The sequence below is a fragment of the Trachypithecus francoisi genome, unplaced genomic scaffold, assembly GCF_009764315.1.
Source record: "Trachypithecus francoisi isolate TF-2019V2 unplaced genomic scaffold, Tfra_2.0 Lachesis_group16, whole genome shotgun sequence".
Lineage (NCBI taxonomy): Eukaryota > Metazoa > Chordata > Mammalia > Primates > Cercopithecidae > Trachypithecus > Trachypithecus francoisi.
This window is the reverse complement of record NW_022681461.1, coordinates 598,672-621,779: the sequence shown is the minus strand read 5'-3', so window position 1 is coordinate 621,779 and position 23,108 is coordinate 598,672. Positions and strand designations below refer to the sequence as shown.

The 23,108-nt window shown below is 43.2% G+C and overlaps 1 protein-coding gene across 6 annotated transcripts in view; it reads left to right on the top strand.

Moving 5' to 3' along the window:
• Window positions 1-320: 320 nt before the first annotated feature.
• FANCC (FA complementation group C) overlaps window positions 321-23,108 on the top strand; it is a 216,873-nt gene continuing 194,085 nt past the window's right edge. For 5 of the 6 annotated variants that reach the window (XM_033236621.1, XM_033236616.1, XM_033236623.1 and 2 more), the window contains exon 1: window positions 321-506. The gene's annotated coding sequence lies outside the window, so the exon portion shown is untranslated. Of the gene's footprint in view, window positions 507-8,817; window positions 8,917-23,108 lie in introns of all 6 variants that reach the window. The other variant, XM_033236618.1, reaches the window with a different exon arrangement.

Below are 23,108 nucleotides of genomic sequence, written 5' to 3'. Positions count from 1 at the left end.
GAGGTTTTACCCCATTGACAAAGCCTCAACTTTTCTTCCAAAGAACTAATTTCCATTTTATCTCCCCTACGTTTTGAACACAATATGGAAGAAGGCAGCGCCCCTTCTACGCGGGCGCTGCTGCGGCGCTGCTCCCTGCGGGACCTCCTCGCGAGACCGGGAACACCCGAGCGGTGCCGACTCCGCTCACCCAGCGCCCGCCCCAGCCGGGCCCACTTCCGCCAGCGTCCCGGACGCGCCCGCCCCGCCCCACGGACCCGAGATTCGTCGGAATTTTCCCGCGACGCCGCGGGAGCGCGCGGGGCTGCTCGCCGGGCCCCAGAATGCACTGCTGACACGTGAGCGCGCGCAGCTCCACTCCGAGCCACCGCGGGAAAATTCCAAAAACACTCGAAACAAAAAGCCACTACGAGGCAAAGCCAAATTTTCAAGCCACAGATCCCGGGCGGTGGCTTCCTTTCCGCCACAGCCCAAACTGCTGAAGCAGCTCCCGCGAGGACCACCCGGTAAGCGGCAGGCCGCAGAAGGCAGCGAGGGCGGAGGCTTCCCGGGGGGTCTGGCCGACACGTCAGCGGCGGGAGCGGGAGGAGGCGGCGAGGGGCGAGGGAAGGCTCGCGAGAGCGGGTGGGCGCGGCGGGCCTCGCGGTGGGCGAGAGGGGTTCCCGCCGGCGCAGGGCTGAGGCTGGGGCTGAAGCTGAGGCGGAGGTGGCGGGTGGTGCCAGCCCGCGGGGCGGGGCCGGGGCCGGGGCCGGGGCGGGGCAAGCCGGGGCGGGAGCCGGCGCTGGGGTCGCGCGGAAGGGAGCCCCTGGGGAGGCGGGAGCCGGGAGTTGGCGTTTTGGTGGTTTTTGTTCATTGAGCGCAGGCAGCTATGTCTTCTTCGAAGGAGAGGCGCAAAGGTGAATTTCTCCGCCTCGGACCCGTGGGAGCCGTGAAAAGCTCTCGCCTTTAGCCGGTCGCCGTCTACTTAGAGGCTGGTCTCGTCCTCCCCGGCCCTCGCACCCCTGCCCCCCAGCCCGAGTCGCCGGGCGCAGGGAGGGGCGCGGTGTTACCCCTCCCGCCCTCCACCTTTCATACCCGGAGGGAGGCGGGTTCGCAGGGTCCAGTGTCTTCCCTTCACTCTTTTTGTGGACGCCAGGCCATATCTCCTTCGAAGCCCGTGAGAGATTTTTCAGGTGCTGTTTGTTGGTTTTGCTCTTTTAAATTTTTTAGGTGGGTGCGTTTACAACTACGAACCCTCTATAATCTTACGTGTCCAGCGCAGCGAATGGGGGAAAAGATTTGGAGTTTTATAACATGGGAAATTGGGTACCAGAATCTTCAGGGAAGAGACCCAGGAGTTTTCTAGCAAAGACCTGTATGTGCCTGGACTTTTGTTCTAATCTGAAACTTGGAAAACTCGCGGGCACCTGGTTTTATTCTAACCTGTGCCCCATTTAGTGCATCTAAACTGTGATGTGATTTGACTTAGCATTTATCAAATGAGCAGAGCACTTTCGGGCCACCCAACTTCAGCTCTTTGTGGCTGTCAATCACTGTCAGTGATATGCCCTCAGACAGATCGTTTTCTTCTTACTCCCCTCCAGGGTTGTTACAAGCGATAGAATTCATACCATGTGTTGAGATCATTCATTACATAAGCTTAGATAGAAAACATGTTCGTTGCGACTTTATACTTTAAACTTAAATTGATGTTTCAATGTAATGTGCTGTACCAGAGTCACCTGGAAATAAGCACTCATATACATTATTCATGTACAAGAAAGGCTGCATCAAAAAAGAATTTGTTTTCCTAGATATATCAGAGGTCTTTTTCACCAGCTCACTGCCCACAGTAAAAGATCCTGCTTCTTGAGAATTGGACTTTGTATATACATTCGAATTTATTTTTGCTTTATTCGGTCATATTTTCTCTTGATTTCTTGAAAAACATTTACCAAGGCCTCAAAAGAAAAGCAGGCTCTATATTGGTATTTTTTTGTTCTGTTCTCTAATAAAAAGCATTAACTTGATTGATTGGCTGGATGTGGAAGATGTGTTGCTGCATGTATGTGCAACTGTGCATGTACATTTGAAAATAAATGATACTTTTAACCAGTTCCAGATTTCAGCTAGTAGTTCAAATAACAATTATACGAATTTCGTGTTTATGAAAACCAGCTACAGGGAGACCAGCCTGTCCAGTAGAAAGTTGGATTGATTATCTGGGCCATGGAGAGAGCCAGAGGAAACTCACATGGGTGGTAGTTCCAAGTTGGTAGTGGTAGGGCCTCAAAGCAGGCTGGAAATGAGCACCAAATGATTTTAAAAAGTTTTATTTGAGGCTGGGATATGTGTATTCTCTGTCTTGTTTATGGATCTTGAGTGATTGACTTAATGTGAAAGAATACAGACAGGAGAAGTACACTCAATTTTTCCAGTGTTTAATAAAAATGCAGAAGTGGAGAAGGGAAGACAATTCAGATAACAAGCAGAGCGTGGTGGCTCATGCCTGTCATCCCAGCATTTTGGGAGGCTGAGGTGGAAGGATCACTTGATCCCAGGAGTTCGAGTCCAGCTCAGGCAACAGAGAGAGCCCTGTCTCTACAAAAAGTTAAAAAATTAGCCGGGCATAGTGAGTGGGGCTGTGGTCTCAGCTAGTCGCGAGGCTGAGATGGAGGATCACCTGAGTTCAGGAGGTCGAGGACACAGTGAACTGGGATTGCACCACTGCACTCCACCCTGGGCAACAGACTGAGACCGTGTCTGGAAAAAAAAAAATAATTTGGATTGGCCACCGAAGTTGGACTGGGCGCTAGCAGGCAATGGTTTTGCCTTCATTTTGAGATCGGCATCTTCTAACTCAAGTTTAATATGGGACTGAGGGCAAGAGGCCTGTATGCCTTTTATATCAGCATCACACTGTCTTGATTATGGCAGCTTTATAGTAAGTTTTGAAATCGTAGTATAAGTTATCTAATGTTTTTCTTCATTTTCAAAATTCTTTTGGCTGTTCAGGGTTCCTTACATTTCCATATAAAGTTTAGTATCAGTTTGTCATTTTTTTCAAAAACCCATGCTGTGATAGACTTTGTAGGAATTGCATTTAATTTTGCATATCTGTTTGGGAGGAATTGCCATCTCACCGTGAACATGGAATCTCTTTCCATTTGTTGAGATCTTTAATTTCTCTCAGCAATATATAGTAATTTTCAGTGTACAGATTTTGCCCTTTTGTAAATTAATTTGGAGTGTTTTTGATGGTGGTGTGAATTGAATTTTAAGATTTCATTAAAATTTTTTATCGATAAAGCGAAAGTGGTTTTTTTTTTTTTTTTTTTTTGAGACAGAGTCCCTCTGTGTTTGCCCAGGCTGAAGTGCAGTGGCATGATCTCAGCTCATTGTAATCTCCGCCTCTCAGGTTCAAGCGATTCTTCTGCCTCAGCTTCCTGAGTAGCTGGGACTACAAGCGCCTGCTAATTTTTGTATTTTTAGTAGAGACAGAGTTTCACCGTATTGGCCAGGCTGGTCTCAATCGCCTGACCTCGTGATTCTCGTGATTCTCGTGATTCGCCCGCCTCGGCCTCCCAAAGTGCTGGGATTACAGGTGTGAGTAATCCCAGCACTTTGTAATCTTTGTAACCCAGTAATCTTGCTTTCGGCGCCCGGCCGAAAGCAAGTTTATTAAGAAAGCAAAGGAATAGAGAATGGCTACTCCATAGAGCAGCCAAATTGTTTTTAAAATTTCGTTATGGATTGTTGTTAGTATATAAACATACACTTGATTTATTAATCTTGTATCTTGCAACCTTCGTTGTTGAACTTGATGATTACTTCCAGTTTTTTGTGAATTACAGAGGATTTTTTACATACGGCATCATGCCAATAAAGACAGTTTTACTTCTTTTCTTTCCATGTGGATACCTTTAATTTCTTTTTTGCCTGATTAATTTATTTTTTTGCCTGGTTCGACCCTCCAGCAGTTTGCTGAATAGACATGGAGTGTATATTATTAACTTATTTCTCATCTTAGGGGGAAAACATTTAATCTTTTACTGTTAGATACGATATTAACTGTAAGTTTTTCATAAATGCACTTTATCAGGTTGAAGGATTTTCCTTTTATTACTAGATTGAGAATTCTTATGAACAAATGTTAGAAATGTTGCTTTCTGCATCTATTGAGATGACTGGTTTTATTCCTTTATCAATATGATTTATTAACTGATTTGTGTATTCATACTAACCTTGCATTCTAAATCCCATTTGGTCGTGTTATATAACCCTTTTTACGTATTGCTGGATTTGGTTTAGTAATATTTTGTTTAGGATTTTCGTATTATGTTCATGAGTAATATTAGTAATATTTTGTCTTGCGATGTCTTTGGCTTTGGTATTACCGTAATACTGGCATCTTAGAATTCTGAGTTGGGAAGTGTTCCCTCCTATTTTTTCAGAATTTGTGAAAGATTGGTCTTTTTTTGTTTAAATATTTGATAGAATTCACTCACAAAGTCATCAGTTTGTGGATATTTCTTTTTTTTTTTTTTTGAGATGGAGTCTTGCTCTGTCGCCTAGGCTGGAGTGCAGTGGCGCAATCTCAGCTCATTGCAAGCTCCGCCTCACGGGTTCACGCCATTCTCCTGCCTCAGCCTCCTGAGTAGCTGGGGCTACAGGCGCCGCCATCACGCCCGGCTAATTTTTTGTATTTTTAGTGGAGACGGGGTTTCACTGTGTTAGCCAGGATGGTCTCGATCTCCTGACCTCGTGATCCGCCCGCCCCAGCCTCCCAAAGTGCTGGGATTACAGGCTTGAGCCACCGCGCCCAGCCGTGGATATTTCTTTATAGTGAAATTTAAAATTACAAATTCAGTTTCTCCAGTGCACGCGTGCAAGTGACTCCTCCAGTGCAGGTTGTCGTACACGCGCGTGGCTGTGACTCCTCCAGAGCGAGCTTGTGCACGTGTGCGCACGCCGCCTCCAACGCCAGCTCCCACGCACTTTCTCCAGCACTGGTTCCCATGTACACACGTGACGCTTCTCCAGTGCTGAGCTCCCATAGTGTGTGCGGGCTTTTAATTAAGCGCCCACTCCTGGTGAGTGTGCTTTGCCAGCGCTAGCTCCCTGGGTGTGCCGCTTCCCCAGCGCTGGCTCCCGGGCGTGGTGCCGCCCCAGCACCTGTTCCCAGGCGTGTGCCCATCTCCAGCGCTGGCTCCCGGGCGTGGTGCCGCCCCAGCACCTGTTCCCAGACGTGTGCCCATCTCCAGCGCTGGCTCCCGGGCGTGGTGCCGCCCCAGCACCTGTTTCCAGGCGTGTGCCCATCTCCAGCGCTGGGTCCCGGGCGTGGTGCCGCCCCAGCACCTGTTTCCAGGCGTGTGCCCATCTCCAGCGCTGGCTCCCGGGCGTGGTGCCGCCCCAGCACCTGTTCCCAGGCGTGTGCACATCTCCAGCTCTGGCTCCCGGGCGTGGTGCCGCCCCAGCACCTGTTCCCAGGCGTGTGCACATCTCCAGCGCTGGCTCCTTGGCATATGTGCTTCTGCAGCGCCGGCTTCTGTGGTGTGCATCTTCCCCAGTAGAGGCTCTTGTAGTGCGCTGTGATCAGCTGCACCCAGTAGTCAGCTGTGTGCCTCGGCATCCCCTTCAAGCAGTTTTGTAACTGAGTCTCTGGTGGGACACCTCTCTGTGAACACCTTTTCCTGGCGCCCTAGAGGATGGATTTCTGGCAGGTTACCAAAGGTGGTTTTCTAGCAAGTTGTGCTGGTGCAGCACCCACAGAGACATCTCTTCTATTCTGTGAACCATGGCTGTGCTCCCTCCAAAAAGTTCTTGATCCCATTTCTGGGAAGAAGTGGGTATTTTTCCTTAGGGCACCCACCTCAGCCCTAGGGGCAGTGGCTTCTTCTTATATCTGCTATTCCTCTGTTTTGTAGAATTCTGTTTACTTCTGACTAGCCAACACCTTGTCACTCCAGTCCTGTTACAGTGAATAGTTCTTGACTGGACATGGTGACTTATGCCTGTAATCCCAGCACTTTGCCAGGCCGTAGGGCTTGGGAGGATTACTTGAGACTGGGAGTTTGAGACAAACTTGAGCAACATAGCAAAACCCCTGTTCTACAGAAAACACAAAATTATCTGGGAGTGGTGGTGTGTGCTTGCCTGTAGTTCCACCTACTATGGAGGCTGATGTGGGAGGATCGTTGAGCCCAGGGGGTCGAGGCTGCTTGGAGCCATGATTATATCATTGCATTCCAGCCTAAACAAGAGTGAGATCCTCTCTCTAAAAAGAAAAAAATGACAACAACAGCAATAACTCTTTATAGTTGACTTTCTTTATTCAAATTGTTATGCAGTTTCTTTCTACTGACTGGACCCAGACTGATTTATCACCTTTGCTCTGACATTCCTCAATAAATCACGAGTGGTGAGAGTATTTAGTCTCTTCATTTTCTTGAATTGTGAAAGTTAATCTTAAGGTTACTCCCACTTCCACGTAACAAAAGACACGTTTGTGTGAGAGCGTGTCAGGCTTTTATGAAGTGATGAAACTGCCTTTCCATTCCTTTGCAAATTAGAAACAGTATAGATTATCCTGGAAAGTGGGGTCAGGGATTAGGAGGGGAGGAGAAGAGGACAGGATTAGAACTGTGGTCGGCCTTACGGCATCCAGTGGAAGGTTCCCAGATGACCTGACTAGATGTGACTATACTTCTCATTATCTTTCACCCTGTTTTTCATTTTTCAGATTTCTGGGACTTGTGTTTTCATTTTCCTCTAGAGCCCCAATGACGCTTTTGTAATTCAGAAACATTTTATGTATGATATAAACATTTTATGTACATTTAGCTATTTTAGTGGAATCTGAGATCTGTTACTCTGGTGACTACCCATAAGACAGTTTGAGGCTGCAGTTTTTCACACACACACACACACAGATTCAGAGGCGATTTTATTTAAACACTATGAATTTGGCTGGGTGCAGTGCTATGCACCTGTAGTCCCAACTATTTGGGAGGCTGAGGCTGGTAGATTGCGAGTTTGAATCTATCCTGGGCAAAATTGTGAGACCCTATCTCTGGGGAAAAAAAAAGTGGGGGGGCTGTGACTTTCTCTGTGATTCCTTCTTTACCTGGGTCAGTTCAAAGGTATGGAATTGCCAGGCACTTTTGTTTATTTTATAAGATTTTAGAGGTGCCATTTACCTTAGTGACTTCCAACACCCTCCTATGGGGCTGGTTCCTTTTTGTTGTTGTCATTTTGTTTTTGTTGGTGGTGGTTGTTTATTTAAAGCAATCACATTATAAAGCCTCATACTTAGCCTAATCCTGTTTTTGTAATTATGCTTGTACATTCAATTGCAGTACTCAATAGATTTCCTTGTTAACTCCTGATTTTTTTTTTTTTTTTTTTTTGAAACAGAGTCTCGCTCTGTCACCCAGGCTGGAGTGCAGTGGCACGATCTCGGCTCACTGCAAGCTCCGCCTCCTGGGTTCACACCATTCTCCTGCCTCAGCCTCCTGAGTAGCTGGTACTACAGGCGCCCGCCACCACGCCTAGCTAATTTTTTGTATTTTTAGTAGAAACGGGATTTCACCGTGTTACCCAGGATGGTCTCGATCTCCTGACCTTGTGATCCGCCTGCCTCGGCCTCCCAAAGTGCTGGGATTACAGGCATGAGCCACCACACCTGGCCAACTCCTTATTTATTGATGACCATTTGTGGTTATGCATAATGACTTTGCCTCTGTCCTTGTGCACTGCAGTTCATATTATTGCCATATGTATATATGCCTGTTTCCACAACTCTTAGCCAACTTCTTTAGGGTATATTCTTTTTTTTATATAACTGCATTGATGTTTGTTGAGTGCCAGCATCCTTTTTTCCCTTCTCTGTCATAACATACCCTAGATTTTCTTTTAGTAGTCACGATTGTATGGGCTCTGGGGAACACTGATACTACCTCTAGCTCCTGGGGGTGGACTTTGATTGGTTTAAGGAGTCCTGGGGGTGGTCTTTGATTGGTTTAAGGAGTCCTGGGAGTGAACTTTGATTGGTTTACGGAGTCTGTTTTGTTGATTTGTCACAGTCATGGGTTAGAGTTGGGCATAAGCTCAAGCAAGTCTAGTCTGAATATATCTGAGGTCCGTCTCTTACTTGGAATGCTGGAACAGAAGTATGTACTCTATTTTTGGGTGGTATGGATGTGATGTGACTTCTGTAATGGCTAAAGCTGTTTTGCTATCATGAGGGAAGCAGGATGGAGAGAGAGATCAACTGTGAAGTCTGCCCTGTTTCTGGACTTGCCAGTTTCTTGAGCCAACAAATTCTTCCCCCTTTTTTTTTTCTCTTTTGAGGCAGGGTCTTGCCCTGTCAACCAGGAGTGCAGTGGCATGATCGTAGCTCACTACAGCCTCAAACTCCTGGGCTCCAGCAATCATCCCACCTCAGCCACCTGAGTAACTAGGACTACAGGTGTGCACCACAGTGTCTGGCTAATTAATTATTATTATTATTGTAGACACAGGGTCATGCTGTGTTGCCTAGGCTGGTCTTGAACTCCCGGCCTCAAGCTGTCCTCCTGCTTGGGCCTCCAAAAGTGCTGTGATGAGAGGTGTGAGCCACCATGCCTGGCCTCCTGTTATTGTTTTAGCTGGTTTTGCTTGGTGCAGCAGGGACATTTAATGCTTACTAAATATTTGTATCTTCCCTCACATTTCCCAGTTCATTTGCAGCTAGGTAGGGCATTGTGATCGTTCTAGCCAATAGATTTTAAGCAGGTTATTTCCAGGTAGAAGCATTTAGTAGCAGATTCCTGATCTAGCTATCTCTCCTTTTTGCAGTGGTGATTATGGAGGCTAGGTGTTGAGATGTCTGAGCACCTGTCATGCTGGATCCATGAGTGACTGTGGAGTAGAACACCGGCCCCACCCCACAAACACGTATGTCCCACATAACATATTGGACATATAGTATGAGAAAAAAGTTACTACATCGTAACTTAGCTTATCTTGATGAATAGAGTTAGGTTTTCAATTACTAGAAACCAAAGGCATCCTAGGTGATATAGTATAATTTTGTAATTCTTAGTGTGTATTTGGTGATTTACAATATAAGCAGATTATACATTGTAATTGATTAGTAAGACACTTGTCTGAAGGAATCAGTTATATTTAGCCCTAGCTTTCTGAATTTGGTGTACCCAAACATGACCTTGTCCAACATCGATTGTAATGATTCCTTCGCCTATCTACCCGTACATAGCAAAGGTTATAATAAAACACTATATAAAACATAGATTTGTACAAATGATATCGAATTGCTGCTTTTGCTTGAAGCTGTTAGCTAGGAATTTCTAATCATAGGCCGTAAGAGTGAGTAACCCTGTATTACTGGTATAACAGCATGCATTTTGTTTATGAAGTAGTATTTTCTGCAGTATTTGGCACTCAAAAGAATATCTTATGTTTCTGATTCTGACTAGTACCATTCGACTTTTTAGTCATTATGCTAAAAAATTGTCAAAGCTAGTGAAAGTTTTGCTTGATGATAAGTATTTTGATTAGTGGTGAGTTTTTGAAACTATGCAGCCAGTTTTAGGAGTAACGTGCAAATATTTTTATATGAGATGGTATAATATGATTGACTTTATTTTATCTTAAAATCAATTTTGTTATAGTCTGAAGTTGTAAGGAAGAAAAGTGCAATACAAGCATCTTTTTCGTTGTTAGAGATGCATCTCACTGTGTCCCCCAGGCTGAAGTGCAGGAGTGCAGTCATAACTCGTTGCAGTCTTGACCTCCTGGGCTCAAGTGATCCCCCCACCGGAGCCTCCCGAGTGACTGGGACTACAGGCATGAGGCAGGCACTGTGCCTGCCATTAAAGATGTCTCGACTTTTGGTAGTGACATTCCTTTGAAGGTGTTAAAAGCTAGAAATGTGTTTCGTGATGTCAGAGTTCCCGGTGTCTTTATTGAGTTCTACACGCGTGTGCTGTACTAGCCTAATGCTTGCCTACAATTGTACTACGTCTTTTTGGTTTTCAAATAATTTAAGTCTAGGCCGGATGTGGTGGCTTCCGCCTATACTCGCAGCACTTCGGGAGGCTGAGGCAGGTGGATCAGTCGAGTCCAGGTGGTCAAGGTTGCAGGTCAGCTGGGCAAGGTGGCTCCTGCCTGTAATCCCAGGACTGTGGGAGGCCAAAGCGGGTGGATCACTTGAGGTGAGGAGTTCGACACCAGTCTGTCTGGCCAACATGGTGAAACCTGTCTCTAATAAAAATACAAAAATAATTAGCCTGTTATGGTTGTGCGTGCCTATAATCCCAGCTGCTTGGGAGGCAGAGGTACGAGAATCGCTTGAACTCAGGAGGCAGAGGTTGCAGTGAGCTGAGATTGGGCCATTGCGCGCATGCACACACACACACACACACCACACACACACACACACACACACACACACGAGCAGCTGTTTAATTTAAAAATAACTAAGTTTTTAAATTTAAAGCTGAAGTTGTTTAAAAATAATTTGAGTTTTTAAAAAAGTATCTATTTTTGAGGCAAAATGGTGAAAATAGGACAAGTGTTTGAAAATATTCTGGTACTTGATCAGAACCACTTTAGGTTATGTTGTTTTGTGGCCAAAGTGGCTATGACGAAATGACTACGTATTATTTTAAAAACATTGTTACTGAGGTATTACTGATGAACATGAATGGATTAATATTGTTATCGTGGGAGTGGTTTGTTATAAAAGCGAGTTTGGCCCTCTGGTGCTCTGTCACTGTGTATGCCTTCCATCGTGATGTGACCCCTCAGTCTTAGACTTTCCGGCCTCCAGAACTGGGAACTGATACGTTTCTGTTATTTGTAAATCACTGAGTCTCACCTGTTCTCCTATAGCAGCACAGAACAGACTGAGACAGGCAGTTGGGCAACTCCAAGTCTGAGTTCCCTACCAGCAGCAACTGCCAGGGGTGAAATCCTGACTGTCTCCTTTGCAGTCAAATGCTCTACCACTGAGCTATACCCCCTGGCTGTCTTCTTTGGACAGTGCTGTTTTTGAGTTGCCACAAGCCTGTCTAATTGCTTTACTCATTTAACTTATCTGTTGTGGACATTCGAATGTATGACCTTTGTCTAAAGTAATTTACTAAGTTTTGAATAATTTTGAAATGCATTCAGTTGTTAAACTAACACCGGGCGCGGTGGCTCAAGCCTGTAATCCCAGCACTTTGGGAGGCCGAGGTGGGCGGATCACGAGGTCAGGAGATCGAGACCATCCTGGCTAACAGGGTGAAACCCCGTCTCTACTAAAAATACAGAAAATTAGCCGGGCTTGGTGGCGGGCGCCTGTAGTCCCAGCTACTCAGGAGGCTGAGGCAGGAGAATGGCGTGAACCCAGGAGGCAGAGCTTGCAGTGAGCCGAGATGGCGCCACTGCAGTCCAGCCTGGGCGACAGAGCGAGACTCCGTCTCAAAAAAAAAAAAAAAAGAAAAAAAAAATGGACAGATCAGAACAAATTTGTCATACTTACTGGGGAAATTACTGCAATAATCAGGGTTCTCTGGTGACTTCTAAGTTTCATATCTGTAGAAAAGATTATTATTATTCCGGAGCAGTAAGATACTATATACACTTTATAAATCAGAGCTTTTTGTTCTATTGATTTTGGTTTTATAAGCATTTTTTTTTAAACTACTTCTTTTGGTTTCTTAATTTATTTCTAACATTACTTTGGGCAATAGCCCTATTAAAAGTGCTTTGTACTTTCCAAATTATTTTCTTATAGATTATATGGGATTCTCACAATAACCATATGTGCTAAGGTAAGATAGGCATTTTAAAAAGAGAAAAATAGGGCTGAGCACCTGTAATCCCAGCACTTTGGGAGGCAGAGCTGGGCGGATCACTTGAGCCCACAAGTTCAAGATGAGCCTGGGTAACGTGGCGAAACCTTGTCTCTACACAAAATACAAAAATTATCCAGGCGTGGTGACATGCAGCTGCAGACCTAGCTACTTGAGGGTCTGAAGTGGGAGGATTGCTTGAGCCTGGGAGGTTGAGGGTGCAGTGAGCTGTGATCATACCACTGCACTCCAGCCTGGGTGACAGAGGGAAACCCTGCGTCTAAAAAATAAATAAATAAAATAAAAATTAGAAAAGAAAAATAGAACGGAGCTTTTTCAAAAAAAAAATTACTTTGGCTCATCATTCAGGAATTCCCCAGAGATTCCCCAGAGGAGGATGGCTGCTGATGAGCTTCTTGGGTTAATCGTGTGTGTCTTCATTGTTATGAGATGATAACCTTTTCAGTCATCAAAAGAGCCGGGTGTTTCTGGTTACCCAAACCCAACTGATTTTAGCAGAAAACATTTGCCTTAAATAATACCTTCTCTTTGGAGTGTTCACAGAGGGGGAAACTGAGTTGAATGACAAGGCTGGAGACTGTAACCCAGGGAAACTAACTCCTGCCCGGTGCTCTTTTGGTTGCACCAAGAGTTCGATGTCCAAGGTGGCTGAAGCTTCCTATTGAAGGCTTCTCAAGCAAGTCTCGCAGGCTTTCGGTTGTGTCTTTCTACTGTGTAAATAGGGGCATTAGGAGCAATGTAATCTTTGAATACTGCCCAGCCAGTTTCTGCTTGGTAACGTGCCCTGAAACCCTCAGTGAATGTCAGCAAACAAATCAGATCCGCAGTGTATTTGATACGCATGTCTTTTCCCCAAACAAAATTCAAATTTCACAAACACAAGCTGAGTCATTTTCCAAATGTTTGTATATGAATGGAAGTTTTTGTCCTGTTCTTCTGTAACCAGTACCATAAAACTTCTGAAGGTCCTCGATGCATTTATGGTACAATGTTAATCCAAAACAAAACTTTATTCTGACTAAACATGTAGCTATAGAGAGATACCAAACTCATTTTTGTTGATCAGTACAACATGTTTGTACCAACCAGATCTAAAAAATGTGTAATGGAGTGCCATGCTGTAAAGACCTTATTACAGTTGTAAACACCGGTGCAGCTGTTACAAATCTCGCAAAACCTCAGGTTAAACAATTTCACATTTACTGAAGATGACATTCCAGACCCAGTTTTCATAACATAAACACTCTAAGACATGCCTTTGAGATGAGTGGGGTTGTCATTAATATTAATGCCACCGAATTCAAGGCTGAGAAGTCATTTCTTTCCAGGCTTTGTTTTCACTCCTAATTTTGGAATAAAATATACTTTGAGCTGATGTTTGGCGTGTATTTTCACAGCCTGAAAACATTTGATCCTGTTGCCTTTGAATTGTAGGAATGCAGAAATACAATATAAGTCTTTTAGTCTTTATGGTCATTTAACTTAAATGAGTTTGTTAGAATTAAAGTTGGGAAAAATTAACTGTTAATGGAATCCAATTGCATTGTTCAATTAAAAAATAAAAGGATGCTAAAAATAGTTGCTGTTTTAAGAATTGTATTAATATGACATTTTAGAATGCTGCAGTTAAGGAAATAATTTTATTCTAAAGTGATTCGAAGCACATTTTTTGTGGTCTTGTCTTTCATCTAGACAAGCTAGGACAAGCATTCAAAACCTGTGCGAGTCTTAATCTGTTTTTTTTCTTAGTTTCCACTTAGTGGGACATCTGGTGAGGTATCATTTTGGCCATATAGTCATTTCTAAAGTTACTTTCTCTGCTCTGATTTCCAATTAAGTCTTATATGATGTTTGTCCAATTTAAGAGTATGCAGGGGTCCACTGGAAGCCCTGGGTAATTGGGCTTTGGCCTGATTCTTGTGCATGGCTGTACATGTGGGGTGGTTTTGGTTTGTTTGCTTGTTTATTGGTTATTGCGTTAAAATATTCCATTTGCCTTTACTGAATTTGTTTTTGTTGGATTTTTGGGGAGACCTCTAAATTGGATAATCAAGCAATTAAGTGACTGTTTGTAAGCTATCCTCAGTGCTCTATTAAAGAGAGACAGCACTTATCAAAAGAAGACAGTTGAATTTCTCTTGTTTAAACTTGTTTTTGAAATTTTGTTAATTTTCTAATAAAGAGAATTGAAGCCAACCACTGTCAAGTGCCATATTGTAATCTAAAGTTGGTAACTGTGGAAGCACATAGTCGATATGGTGATACCTTTTTCAGAGGAACTTTGGCTGTTCCCATCAGCATAAAGGACATAACAGACTGCATCTTTTGCCTTCACCTCTGCCTTATTTCTTCTGTTTTCCTTTTTTTTTTTTTTTTTGAGATGGAGTCTTGCTCTGTTGCCCAGATTGGAGTACAGTGGCATGATCTTGGCTCACTGCAACCTCCGCCTCCCAGGTTCAAGTGATTCTTGTGCCTCAGCCTTCCAAGTAGCTGGGATTACAGGTGCACGCCACCACGCTCACCTGTTTTTTTTTTTTTTTCATTGTTAGTAGAGACAGGGTTTCCCCATATTGCCCAAGCTGGTCTTGAACTCCTGGGCTCAAATGATCTCCTGCCTCAACCTCCCAAAGTGCTGGGATTACAGGCTGAGCCACCATTCCTGGCCCCCTTTTTAAAAGAGAAATTAAAGACATTGTAGAGGTTTCTTTGAATTCTTTTGGCTTTTTAAAAATGTTATATTTTGAAAAGAAAACTGGGCAGATACAAAGAACCCCTCCCTTTCCTGTGTAAAAACTTTTTTGCAGTTGCCCTGGAATTTCCTTCACTGTCATTCATCCTTCTAGCCTTTCTTGATATTGGGTCTTCTGTTTACTATATTTTCTTCCGTGGTTTTCTCCCTCCTCTTGGTGCAGAGCAGATGATTTAGTATCTTCCTAAAGCAGAATGTATGGGAGGTGAATTATTTCTAGTCACTGCCTGTTGAATGTGAAGTTATTCTAGTCACATTTGATTGATAGTTTGTCTAGATATAGAATTCCAGATTGAAAATCATTTTCCTTTAGAATTGTGAGGCATTGTTTACTTTCCTTCTACCTTCCTGTGTTTTTACAGTTTCTTGATGATGTGCCTGGTGTGGATCTCGCCTCATCCATTTTCTTGGGCACTTGGTCAGCCCTTTCAATCTGGAAACTCCTGTCTTTTCGTTCTGATAACATTTTTATTGATTATATCTTCCCTTCCATATTGGAACTCATTACAAGAAAGCTAGTTAAGGAAGAGTAGAGGGTTGTGTTATGGGCTGAATTGTGTCCACCCCTCCCCCATTCGTAAGTTGAAGCTGAAGCTGTGTCCCCCAATGGGACTGTATTTGGAGATAGGGCCGTTAGGGAGGGATTGAGGCTAAACTAAGTCATATGGGTGGGGTCCTAATCCGATACAATTGGTGGCCTTATAAGACGAAGTAGAGAGAGAGATCTCTGCCAACATGAGCACAAAGAAGAGGTCATGTGAGGACACAGGTAGTTGCCTACATACAAGTCAGGAAGAGGGCTCTCACCAGGACCTAATAGGCCAGGACCTTGATCATGGACTTTTCAGCCTCCAGAATTGTGAGAAAATACATTTCTGTTATTTAAGCCACCACATATGTGATATTTTGTTATGGCAGCCTAAGCTGACTAAGACAGGTTGAGGTCAAGCTAGGACCTCAGCTTCATCAAGGTGAACTGCATGCATTACAGGGGAATATTCACATGGTGCTGGTGTGTGTGTGTGTGTTTTCCTTTTGGACTGTTTGCTTTTTAAACTTAGCTCACTCATCTGCGTATCACCCATTGTGAGTTAGCACAAGTTATTAACCCAAGGTTCTAGATCTGTGCTGACCAATGCTATAGTCAGTAGGTACATTTGATTATTTAAATTCACATTAATTAAAATTAAATAAAATTCAAAATTCGCTTCCTCAGGTGCATTAGCCATATTGCACGTGTTCAGAAGCCACATGTAGCTGGTGCCTACAGTACTGGATGGACAGATAGAGCCAGAACCTTTCCATCCTTGCAGAAAGTCTGGCCCTACAACCCTGTTCTGGATACTTGCCTTACACCTCTCCCTCTCCCTCCCTCTCTCTCTCTCTCTCTCTTTTTTTTTTTTTTTTAAATCCACTGGGTCTGAATGTTTTCAGGTTCAAGGCATACTTAGGAATACTAGAATTTGTAGTGGACATCTTCAAGGTTTTAAAACTACACTAAGAAGTAAACAACCATTATAATGCGAACTCTGCCAAAGTATCATATGCATACTGAGTCTATAACTGCATCTGCAGTGATCATGCTATTCATTTGGCCATGCTTCTGCAGTATGGCCCTTAGAAGAGCTGTTTTCTACCCCTACTGGCTTTCTGATATGTTTGTAGGACAGACAATGGCAGGAAGCAGGCCTTCTTGTGTGAGCCGGTCTGCTCTGGTTTGCTGTGCTGAATGTTGCTGTGCTCTCTCCCGGAAGAGGTAGGCACAGGTGCTTTAGACGGAACTGTCAGAACCCCACTGCTCTACTGAGCACTGGTGAGTCTGAAGATTCACAGGGTGAAGGCAGTTCACTGAACGCAGCCTACATTCTGGAATTTCTTGGAATAGATTATTTCCTGAGATGATAAAAAGTATAATTTTGGTCAGAAGGGTCACTGATCTCCCTGGAACCTACCCCACCAGGCTGTGTCATCGTAGGTGGGAGCCATTCTCAAGAATCCTCAAAACAGCCCTTTGAGGTAGGTTCTGTTTCACTCCCAAAGAGAAGGGAAGTTGGCACTCAGAAATTTCACATCATTTGCCCTGGCTCACTGAATGAACTAGTGAATAGTGATGCCAGGTTCAGACCTTTCCATTTTTCTTTAAAACTTGTGTTTTTTCCTACCAGAATGAAACTAGGCTTGGCCAGTGGCCCCTTCTCTCCACTTCGTGGGGGCAGCTCTCCTAAAGCTGGGCTCTGCGTTCAAGGGATTATTTGCAAATTCATTAAATTAAACACGTTTAATTCAGGGTAAAAACGGAATGATTTGGAAGACCTTTTTTCTTTTATTTTAAGGACTGTTGTTATTTTTATTTCAATTAAATTGAAAAACACAGGGAAAAAAGTACAACAGCAAATCCCAGGCAGGGCATGGCGACTCACGCCTGTAATCCCAGAACTGTGGATCACTTGAGTCCAGGAGTTTGAGACCAGCCTGGGCAACGTAGTCAGACGTCAGCTCTAGAAAAAAGTTTAAAGAATTAGCTGGGCATGGTGCATGCCTGTAGTTCCAGCTACTAGGGAGGCTGAGGTGGGAGGATCGTTTGGAGGAGGTCAAGGTTGCAGTGAGCCTCGATCAGTCGTGCCACTGCACTCCAGCCTGGGTGACAGAACAAGACCTTGTCTAAAAAAAACCCAGAGCCAAAAAAACAAAAAACCCCAACAAATCCCTCATAGCACCAGCACTTATTTTTGAAGACTTCCTGTCCTTACACATATAAATGCTTTGTACAAAAATGTTATGTTATAAATATTTTTCTGCAACTTCCTTATTTGACTTAAGAATTTACGGTGAAAATCTGAGTCAGTCAGGAATATTCTTTGTGCACTGTTAACTCCTCTGTTACTTTAACAATTTTGTGTGTGTGTGTGTGTGTGTGTGTGTGTTGATGGTTATTGTTATACTGACTTTAGCCACTTTTCATCATTCTAGCCTTTAGGTCTATTTTTTCTTTGTGTAGGCTTAACCGAGAAATAATTGCAAGCAAGGAACAAAGTCTTAAATTTGGTGGCACTCGCCACCAAATAATTCCAGATGTTGGCCTTCCCTTTACATAGAAGGAGCCCGCTCTGATGCTGTATTTGGTCTTCTCATCCTCCCGTCTTATTTCTCCTTCGTTTCATTTAATTTTAACCTCTATACCAGACTTAGTTTGTGAAGCCCTTGGCCTGCTGCAGAGATATCTTTGCCACTGGCTCTGTCTCCAGCCCCCAGTCGCTGATGTGTCTCTTGGCAGCGAGTGTAAATGATGGTGGTCCTCTCATTCTGACATGGGAGCACCCCAAGTCAGCAGTAATATTTGGTGTAACAAGTACCAGGGTGGGATAACCACATATCCCTGGACTGGGATTTTAAAATTGTCAGTTGTCCTGTCATTTGTGGTTTAGGGATCAACTTGAGCAAGAGAAACCCCGTCTCTACTAAAAATACAAAAAAAAAAAAAATAGCTGGGTGTGGTTACAGTCGCCTGTAATCCCAGATACTCAGGAGGCTGAGGCAAGAGAATTGCTTGAACCCAGGAATCAGAGCTTGCATTGAGCCGAGATCATGCCATTGCACTCCAGCCTGGGCGACAGAGCCAGACTCTGTCTCAAAACAAAAAGAAATTGTATTTATTTCCTACAGACTTCTTTTACCTGGTTATCAACTGACATTGCCTTATCAGGTATTTTATTAGGCATTTTATTCCTTTTTATTATTTTTGGCTTAAATTTTCCTTTTAGACTTCTACTTTGATCATTCTTTCTTATTTTCTCCACCCTATTTAGGATTCCTCAGACTTCCTCCCTTTTCTTAATCTTATCCTTACCAGATTTCCCTTCTGCTTAAATTTCATGATCCAGTTTTTCAGTGGATGGGGATAGAAGGCTGAGGTGAGGAAGGTAGGGGTAAATATGCTACTTGCTGACTTTTAAATGTAAAACAAGATATTAGGGAACTTACTTCCTTTTGATTCACTATATTTGGGAGACCACAGAATTGGCTGGCCACTAATATCAAGTGGCTTTTGTGTGCAGACCCTTATAAAGAAATGACTGATAAAGTCCCTACTTCTGGAAATTCATGATACATTGTGGGAGAAAGGACCAGCTCATGTAGACAGTGCCAGAAAAATATACCAACAAAGGTAGACCAAGCTGATAGTAAAAAGTGTGACATCCATGACACATCCATTGCCAGTGAATGATGGATAGACACGGACAGACTTTGAGGAGATGAGTTTTGAGTGTACAGAGATACCATTTTGTGTGTGTGTGTGTGTGTGTGTGCGTGTGCGCGTTTGAGACAGGGTCTCACTCTGTCTCCCTGGCTGGAGTGCAGTGACACGGACATGGCCCACTATGGCCTCAACCTCCCAGGCTCAAACAATTCTCCCACCTCAGCCACCCTTGGAGCTGGAACCACAGGCATACGCCATCATGCCTGGCTAATCTTTTGATGTTTTGTAGAACTGAGGTCTCACTATATTGCCCAGGCTGGTCTCGAACTCCTGGACTCAAGCGATCCTCCTTCCTCAGCCTCCCAAAGTGCTGGGATTACAGGTGTGAGCCACTGCAGGGCCACAGAGATATAGTATATTTGTGATACCGTTAGTAACTTTTATTTGACAGAGGGTTAAGTATTGACTAATGGATAAAACCTATTCTGGGGCTCAGAAAATAAGGTTTTGCTCCAAGAAGGCAATTAGATGTGAATAACAGTTTCAGTACTGAATTGGGAACCTTTTTACTAAAATGTAATCTACATGTGGGTGTCTACCAATAGAGTCACTGTTAGTGAAGAACTGTATATATTTGTGACATACAGAGGAACCACATGCAGTTTCTTAGTATGTTCTTCATCTTTGGGGAAATCCTAGACAAAACTGGAAAAATTTCAAGTTTTATTGTTGCTTATTATAAATTATAGGGATTTTGATATTGTACAGTTAAAAGTTCAGTAGATTTTGGAAACTAGTTATTAATTGACCTCAGTTCTGCACATTTTTGTTGCTTTGCAAGAGTACCCTTAAGACTCAAATAAAGTTAAAAGTAGGGTAAATGGCGTGTTAGACTAAAACTGTATTTTTTGTCTGTCAGCACTTAAATAGAAAAACAAACTAGCTTAAGAACATGACTGCAATTTAGAATCTTAAAACCACATATACCATAGTGTTTTTAAAGCCTGCAACCAAAAGGTAGAATCATTGTGTTTTGTGGCACTTTGAAATTCTGTCTGATGTTACTGTATGTCTGTGCTGTCCTGATATGACTTTTGGATTGTGTTTGTGGTACAAGAATGATTTCTTGTATTTGTATATTGCTTGGCTGCACAGATGGTGTCTGCTTCAAATCTTCTAAATAAAACTAGAACAATGATTTTGCCAGTTTGTTTTGACTGCTTTTATTTATTTTGGATGGCTATAGTCTTTGTGAAGATGGCAGACTAAACCTGGAAGTGACAGCTAAGAACAGAATGGGTGGGCTACAGGTCTGCTGATTTATCTCAGCAGAACTCATGCCACTTCTCCCTGGGTACACGACGTTTTCTTCTAGTGAATGTCCACAGGCCACCTGAGCCATCCTTCACTCCCATACCCCTGTTATCCTTGGCCCAGTCCTTTTCTCCTCCTCCCTGGGTTATCTCATCCATTTCCATGGCTTTAGCTACTGTCTCTCTGTTGATGTTTCTACCTCTGTGTCTTCAGCTCAGGCCTGTTTCCTGACCTCTTCCTCACACACCCACTGCCTGTTGGATCTCTTCTTTTAGATGCCCCAGGTCTCTTGTACTCACCGTGCCCTAAGCTGAGCCTATCTTTTTATCCATGTATGTTCCTACTTCTTTGTTACCCCTTTCAGTGTGTGATGGCATAACACATCTAGTTCTCTAATCAGAAACCTGAGCAACATCCTTACCTCCTCTCTATTCCTTTTTTTACTGTGTTCGATCTAAACACTAAATACAATGTGTTCTCCCTGGTAAGCATCTCTTATCTGGGTGCTTTTCTCTATTCCTTCATGCGACTAGACTAGGCCTCAGTTACTATAAGATGGTTTTCCGTCTTATAGTATGGTCTTGTCTCTCCTGGCGGTCCATTTTCTGTATTGCTTGTGTGATTTTTCTGAAACACAAATCTGATTATATCACTTTCATGCTAAAAATCCTCCAATGGCTTCCGTTGCTCTTAGAATAAAGTTCAGAGTCCTTACTCTGTTTTGTAAAGTCCTTTTAAATCCATCTACTACTTGCTTGAGCAGGGTGACAGTCTTGGTAAAATGTACTTTTATAGCCAAAAGTCCCCCTCACACTCAACATATCATGATGCTTTCTTTTCTTGTGAGAAGCAAGAAATTTTACTGTGATGTGTTGTCCATTAGTAAACCACACTCAGATCTGTGTGCCCCTCTTCCAAAAAATACATTATACATATTTCTACAAAGGGAGAAAACATGTAATAGTTGTCAGGTTCTTTTGAGAAATCCTTTTGTAGAAGTTATGCTTGGTGTTGTTTTAATGTTTTTATTACCAAGTAGAGAGCCTGTCTGATGAATCTTACATAAATAATGGAGGTAATTAGATACCACCACAGCCTTTCCTCTCTCTCCAGAAGAGGTAATAAGAGTCAGCATCTGCTCATTTGGAAGCAGTGGCCCAGACATGCCAACAGAAGTTGTGGGCATCTGTATTTCCTTCTAAGAAAGTGGGTTTCCTGAAAACCTTGGGAAAGGAAGGAAGAGAGGGAGGGAGAGAGGAAGGGAAGACACTAGGTAGGTGGGCCAGTCATCATTGAGGGATAAAAAATGGTGAGATCAAAATATAAAAGCACCAGTAGAATTCTCCTTTGGCTGGGCTCTCTCTCTAGATGCCCTAAAATGTTTATCTCCATTATTATAAAATAAGTCAACGTAGATGCCTAGAGAAAGGAGGCGTCCCTGATTTGGGCAGGATTCTAAACAATCGCTGTTTGTGGTGTTAGTCTACACTTTGCTGAAGGTCCCTCTTGCCTCAGTCTGCTGTTCTCCTGGTGACTCCCATGTATGGTTCAGTTCTCAGGGTCAGGTCTCTTTTTCCGGAAACCTTCCTCAGCTCCCCAAGTCCGGGTTAAGTGCTCTGCTTAGTCTGCTGTGCTGTGTCACACTTCTCACTCTGCAGTTTTAGTTTGTATCTGAAGTCCAGTGACTATGACTAGTGTTATTTTTGAAATGAAAGAGATTTTAAGAGTTTCTTCCAGAGAATTGACCAGAGTCCTGAGACGTTTCTCCATTCCTAAATACATAAAAGCCATGAGTTGCCTTTGAACTTCATGACAATTTTGAAAATTTTTAGACCTATCAAAGGTATTCTGTGGATGAGAGCCAGCCCGCTTCCGTCCAGCTGTGACTATCTTGAGTGTGAATGTCAGTGTTCACGTTTGATGTTCTTTATTTTGGTGGATACTCCAGGTGTAAAGCCAGCCCAGTGTTGTCCCAACACACGACTGTGTTTGTTTGGCTAACTGATACACCCTACCTGCCTTTTCTCCACTTTCTGTCTTCATATCCAAATCCATACACTTGAAATATTCTAATCCACTAGATACATGTAATTTCCTCATTTATGCTTTACTGAAACCCTGTTGGAAAATTCAAATTAATTACACTTAGATTAAAAAAAAAAAAAAGCCTAACAAAGCTCTGTGGATTTGGTATGGGAACATATCAATAACTTTTAAAAAATAAAAACCACATCATTATTTTTAAAAACAACGTATTTATTTTCAGATCTGTTGAGTTTTTCCATCTACTTCTTCAGAGTTTTCCTTGTCATCCAAAGACATGACATTTGAGGATGTGCGTCTTTACTACTTTTCTATTTTCCAGGCAGTGATGCCTCTTGTTACATTAGATTAGTGTGTCTAGGTCATGATCCTTAGCCATTTTAAATTGGAGTGTGATAGAGAGGTTTTAATATATTGTGCAGTAGATCCTTGATATTTTCAGGTTTAACAGCAGTTTGTTTTGATTTTTAAAATCACTTTATTGAGATATGATTGATATATAAAAAGTTGTACATGTTTGATGTATAGAACTCAGTGAGTTTGTGGGTAAGTATATACCCATGAAGTTATCACTGCCATCAAAACCGTAAACACACCACCACCTCCCTGAGTTCCCCCGTCCCCTTTGTTGTTGTTCTTTTGTGTGTGATCAGAACACTTAATATAAGCTCTACTGTTTTAGCACATTTTTACTATACAACATAATATTGTTAGCCATGGGCACTATGCAGTATAGTAGATCTCCAAAATTTACTTCTCTTTTAGGACTGAAGCTTTGTACTTTTTTTTTTTTTTTTTTTTTTTTTTTGAGGCGGAGTCTGGCTCTGTTGCCCGGACTGGAGTGCAGTGGCCGGATCTCAGCTCACTGCAAGCTCCGCCTCCCGGGTTTACGCCATTCTCCTGCCTCAGCCTCCCGAGTAGCTGGGACTACAGGCGCCCGCCATCTCGCCCGGCTAGTTTT